The 6,509-nt window shown below is 41.1% G+C and overlaps 1 long non-coding RNA gene across 1 annotated transcript; it reads right to left on the reverse strand.

Moving 5' to 3' along the window:
• Nucleotides 1–3,253: 3,253 nt before the first annotated feature.
• On the reverse strand, nt 3,254–6,509 carry LOC129706520 (uncharacterized). The gene is made up of 3 exons (XR_008725071.1): nt 5,776–6,509; nt 5,152–5,206; nt 3,254–4,806 (listed from the first exon to the last, which is right to left on the reverse strand). It is a non-coding gene; the product is annotated as an uncharacterized LOC129706520 (long non-coding RNA).

Here is a 6,509-nt window from a genome sequence, read left to right on the forward strand (position 1 = left end):
ATTTCTACTGATAACTCCCTCTTGAATTATTTGCATGCCTTCCTACAAAGGCTTCCACAGAAAACTTGTTCCACTGGTAAATTACTTAATTTCCTTTGAAAGAGAAATTCTATGCAAATGATCTTCTTTCTCCAGATTTCCCAATTTTCTGACTTTGGGCCAACAGGTGAACGATTGAACATTTAACAAATTAACATGTGGATTGAAGGTGAGACCTCGTAACACTAAAAAAAAAATTATTGTCAACAAAAAGGTTATAAAATAAGAGGGGAGAGAGAGGAAATGCCTTTTGAAACCATTCCATATAAGAGATAAGCAGTATCTAAAGCCTTAACGTTTACAAAATGGACTGAATCCCCATGCTCAGATGTGGGTAATGAACCTGCAACTATTCTGATCGATGAGTCTTTAAAAATGGCAAAGTTCATCTGCAGTTCTCAATGGTACACATCCTTCACATAGTTAGGTAGAGGCTACAAGGCATCATAGCCTTGGTTGGCCAACAAGAACCTTCATCAACTTCCTGGTTATCAGCCCAAATCACATAACAAATGTGCCAATTGTGGAGACCTAAAATGTGAAAGGATTTTACATTTAAAATACTGTGCAATTATAGAGGACGTTGAAGGCAGCTGTTGTGGAAATTATTCAGTGGATGGAGCCAGTCACTAAAAGTGTTCAGCAACTCTTGGCAAATTGCGATCGCTTGACTTGGCAAACAATAGCAGTCATTTGGAATCAAACTTTGTGGAACTTAAGGATGTCTTAAAGCCTAAACTGCATTGGTCAACATGAAGTTAATACTTTGCCACCTATAAAGAGATACATGAGTTTAAGAGGCATCCCGTTGAAAAATGATTTAGTTGGTTTATGGGGATTTAGAATGTCGCCCTAAAATTGCTTCCAAACCATGTTGAAAGCTTTGGGATTTGTTGAAGTGCATGCCTGGTCATGCACAGGACCTCCAACGATCACTTTGCTCAAAGAGACAGCTGTCAGTGTACATTTTCCCCTCTATTTTCATTGTTCCGGGGCTCCTTGATACCATGCTCTGATCCGCTGGTTGTCATTGATTTGGGACACTCTTCCATGTGGTTCAATAGGTGCCAGGTTTGTAACTCTACTGGGACAGCTAAAGCTAGTTATGCATCACCATTCTTTCACAATGTAGCCTATCTCTGCTGGTGCCTCTGCCTCTGTTATATCCCATGCCCTTGTCATTTCTTGGCACCAGGTAGAGTAAACCTAAGTTTAATAGATGGAGCCCCAGGAGGAGGCTTCAGCTTTGATGTTGGCAGTTAGTTGCTTGACACAGCTATTGTTGAGGGTGGAAGGTCCTTAGAGCCAGAGACCTTTGGCTATTTCATTGTTCACCATTCATGGCCAGATTCTGCAGCATTGCAGAGCATTGATCCATTGGCTGTGGGATCACATCACTTGCCTACACTTCGCAGCATATATGCAGTCCTTTAAGAGGTGTTACCAAGTTGACTGGTTAAAAGACCTCTGGACAGGTACATGGATCGGAAAGGTTTAGAGGGATATGGGCCAAACGCAGGCAGGTGAGACTAGTGTACATGGGGCATCTTGATCAGCGTGGGCAGGTTGGGCTGAAGGTGCAGCAGTAGAGTTACTGCCTTACAGTACCTGAGACCCAGGTTCGATCCTGACCATGGGAGTTGTCTGTAAGTTGATTCTATGTTCTCTCTGTGACCTGCGTGGGTTTTCTCCACAGGCATTTCCTCTCACATTCCAAAGGTGTGTAAGTTAATTGGCTTGGTATAATTGTAAATCATCCCTAGTGTGTGCAGGATAGTGTTAGTGTGTGAGGATCGCTGGTCGGCGTGGATTCAATGGACTGAAGAGCCTGTTTCTACGCTGTATCTCTAAACTAAACTGAAACAAACCTGTTTCCGTGCTGTAAGACGCTACATTTTTTTAGATATACATGTTGCAATCCCAGCACACTCTTCTTCACACATTAGAAAGGGATCGACTATCTGGCTAATGATAATGGAATGAGGAATGCATTAGGTACAAGGTTACATATCACCAAGGAATACATATTTGGTGCTGCTCATGGCAAACAGCTTCCCGCAAATGCCCAGATTTCCATTGCCATATGTTACTGTTTTTCTATTTGGCAATAACTCAATGGAGAGCATCTTTGCTTTTTCTATTCTCAGTACTTTATCAAGTACTGTTGAACATTACTGTTTCGGCAACTGAAACACTGAAATTTGGGCGGCACGATGGCGCAGCGGTAGAGCTGCTGCCTTACAGCGCCAGAGACTGGAGATCAATCCAGACTACAGGTGCTGTCTGTATGGAGTTTTATGTTCTCCCCGTGACCTGCGTTGGGTTTCACTGGGGGCTCCGGTTTCCAACGATATGATACAATACGATACGTCCAGGGAGCCGTGCATGCGGCGGGAGTGTCCCGGGGAGCCGCGCGGGCCCGATCCACCCAATGAACAACCGCGCCACCGATGACCAGAGCGACGACCGATGACTGGAATGCGATAGGCCTGACTCGCCTCACAGGCCTCCCAGGGAACTACCCAGAAGCTGGCGGCGAGGCCTGTTTGGGCCGAAGGAGCCTCAGCAGCGGTGGCGGCGATGGGAGCCTCGGCAGCGACAGGGGGAGCTTGAGCTTCGGTGGCAACGGGGGGGGGGGCTCGGCAGCCACTGGGGCCTCGGTGGCAATGGAGCATCGGCGGCGGCACCAGGAACCTCGGTGCCAGTGGAGCGTGGGGGACCTGCCATGAGGGATGGTGGGAGAACAAAGGAGGACCCAGTGTGGGGGTGGTGCACTCTAGTTTAGATTCCTCTGCCCTGGGGATAAGTCTGTGTGTGTCTATTTGCTCATTAGTTCCGGTGAACGCCCTGTGCACACGGCAGCCAGACAACAGTCGCTTGTGTTTTTCTTTTGGTTTTCACTTTTAATTTCAAGTTTTTGTGTACATTGTTGTGTGTTGTGACTGTTGGAAGAACAATTTAACTCCGTGGATGAATAGAGTTTTTATCGTATCGTGTAATCTCCATAGATGATATTCATTAGGTTTCCTTGTCTGTTGGACTAAGGCCATGAAAGTTCATGGGGTTTACAGACAACATTGAGAACTCACAACAATCTGACACTCAACTACTAACATGACAGAGGATTACTTGGGTGAATTTAAAGAAGAAAACAGACTATACCTATTGCTCTTCATATGGTAGTTTCTGAAATCAAGTAGTTTCTCCAGAACCACATTTTTGAAAACCTTTATTTAAATATGAATTCCAATATTTTGCCACAATTATATTTAAATAGACAGCTCGGAAATTGTCATTAATATCACAGGAGATAGACAATCAGAAATATCTGCATAAGTATTGAGTAACACCAAAGCTACAATTTCCCCATGCAGAACAGGAGAGCCAGGCTAAGTATCAATCAATACAGTTGAAATGGTTCAGACTGAAATTATTTTCTTTTTAAATTGGAACAACTGATAAAGGTTGGTTTCTTGTAAACTAAGGTAAACTGAGGTGAGACCACATCTGGAATATTATGTGCAACTAATTTGGTCTACTAATTTGAGGACGGACATACCTGCTATTGAGGCAGTGCAGCGTAGGTGCACGAGGTTAATCCCCGGGATGGCTGGACCGTCATATGAGGAAAGACTGGGCTTGTAATCACTGGAATTTAGAGGGATGAGAGGGGATTTTATAGAAACATATACAATTATAAAAGGACTGGACAAGCTAGATGCAGGAAAACAGTTCCCAATGTTGGGGGAGTCCAGAACCAGGGGCCACGGTCTAAGAATAAAGGGGAGGCCATTTAAAACTGAGATAAGAAAAAACGTTTTCACCCAGAGCGGAATTCTCTGCCACAGAAGGCAGTGGAGGCTAATTCACTGGATGAATTTAAAAGAGAGTTAGATAGAGCTCTAGAGGCTAGCGGAATCAAGTGATATGGGGAGAAGGCAGGCACGAGTACTGATTGTGGATGATCAGCCATGATCACAATGAATGGCGGTGCTGGCTCGAATGGGCCAAATGGCCTCCTCCTGCAGCCATTTTCTATGTTTCTATGTTTCTAAATGTATTTTGGAATATCATGAATCTCAGTTAGAGACCAAATGAGACGAATGGAAAAATATACTCAGTATTTTATTTTCCATAAAGCAGGATGATTAAACTGTGCAAACCACTCCTGAGGGATTACATAACTCTTGGTTGGTGTACTTTCCATTCACCTATTAAAGCAAATGATCTGCAGTGGGAAATACTAAGTAAATGAATATTCTCAATATCTGACCACATGTCACATTGGTATGTGTTTCATTTGAAGGGAAAATAATAACATGCTTTCAAAAGTTTTAAGTTAATATTTTGATCATTTCGAAATGGTCAGAAAAGCTCTAAAGCTGTCGTCAAAATTACTTAATTACACAAATCAAAATAAGATTTTAATGAGTTTTCTATCTGTATGCATATTTATAGAAATATTGAATGTTAGCAGTTCCAAATAAATTTGGAAATCATACTATCGATATTTTGCCTTGTATAAACAATTCATTGCAAGTACAGAATTATTTTTAAGCATATTGAGCAGTTCAAAGAATACAACCTTTCTGTAAAATGAGAGTTTACAGACTGTAATGATTTCCTGGTTAACAGGTTGCTTGGTCTATTTTCCTCTCCAACTCGTTCTCAGTAGATTTAACAAAGGTACTTTGTACAGCACCAAGAAAGAGCCCTCTTTTCTTTCAATATGGACCTCCACATTTCAATATTCTTGTAAATTTCCATCTGAAAAATATTTATTAAAAGGAATAACTTTTACCTGCATCTGCAGGATCTGCCAAAAGTAACCTGAAATGCACATGCTCACATTTTCGAAGAGTACTGGAAATTGGAGTCTATATTTCCAGGCCAAGCATTGACATCGCAGTGTGATGCTTAACAGCGTGGAGACAAACTCATCATGCAAAACCAAAATGTGATTGTCATGTATATTGCTTCTCATAAGCAATCTTTAATGAACATTCTATCAACTGGTGAGTCCAATTTGTGGTAAAAATTGCTTTTAAATTTAATTAATTGGTAGTTCAAATGAATTCACAGAACTGTTAACAAGCCTAGAATTGTACATACTTCAGAGATACTTAACCTTGTTACATTGATTTGATACTTGTTTGTCCACAGAGAACTGCAATATAGAAACAGACAAAACACCAGAATTATCCATGGAAGTAAATAACACTTGTCTAATAAAAATGAAATACTTATAAAATATACTAAAGCAGGTTTTAAACGGATGATTGTGTTGTTAGAATTTAAATGTGCTTTAATATTTGTGTAACTAAGAAGGACATTCATTGAGGATGGGAGTCCTTGTGATTCACAGCATCCTCCTTTGTGTTGGTCGAGTAATTTGGAATAGGTAAGGTTACCTTTACCTGTTAACTAAAGATAAGGCCACATAGGAAGCAGGAGGAGAAAAGGTACAGACAATGAAATGAATGAGTAAAGAACATGGCAGAGACAAAGGGTGGGGTAAAATGGCTGATTTGAAAGCCAGCAGGCAGTATGCTCCGATATGACAAAGAAAGCCGACACAAAAGACTGCAAGCCACGTTTAACCCCGACCCTAAATTAGCCCCCAAAAAAACAAAATCATCAGCACAAAAACATCCAAGACAGGCGAATGACACATTATTATACGTTAGCAACACCATGAGATTGAATGTAATTTCTCGAATGATTCAATTTTCTCACCTTAGCTAGGCTCTCATTTTCAATTTCTCCTTACTGATAGTCTTGAGAGGAATCCACATGATTATTAGATAGTTTTCAGAAAGTCTTGCATCAGAACAATATTGCTCAAAAGGTGCTCAGCCGACATATAATGTAAGGCAGAAATTCCATTACTGTATTTAATCACACTTGTCAATAATGCAGAAGGTTATAAGTTTGGTATTTGATGTGCAGAAAACTTCAAAGTTCAACACAAAATTCGCAGATCATAGATGTGCTCATCTGTTTATGCAACTTGCAGAGGGTTGGTAATTTTACTGCAGGACAGGATTAAACTGTAGGGAGTACAGATTGGTGGTCTCGACCCAAAACGTCACCCATTTCTTCTATCCAGCGACGCTGCCAGTCTCACTGAGTTACTCCAGCATTTTGTGTCTATCTTTGGTGATAATCTGATCCAATCTACAATGGGCTAATATTAGAACAAAGGATGAGGTAAATTATAAAAAGGTGCAGAATTGAATTGAACAAGTACCACCATCACCCCTAACTTGAACTTCGACATGACAAACCCATTATGTATGGTAAACTCATTCATTTGTTGGAGTTTTAATGCAAGTACCATCTATCTAGATTGATTTGAACTTCTCCTTGTTTATGGCGTGCACAGCCTAAAGTTGTAAGACAACTTGTTCTGTTTGATCTTCTGTTTGTGCACGCCAGGTTGATTGCATTCGTCGAAACAGGGTGGACCA

This window comes from Leucoraja erinacea, chromosome 19 (genome assembly GCF_028641065.1).
Source record: "Leucoraja erinacea ecotype New England chromosome 19, Leri_hhj_1, whole genome shotgun sequence".
NCBI classification, from domain to species: Eukaryota; Metazoa; Chordata; class Chondrichthyes; order Rajiformes; family Rajidae; genus Leucoraja; species Leucoraja erinaceus.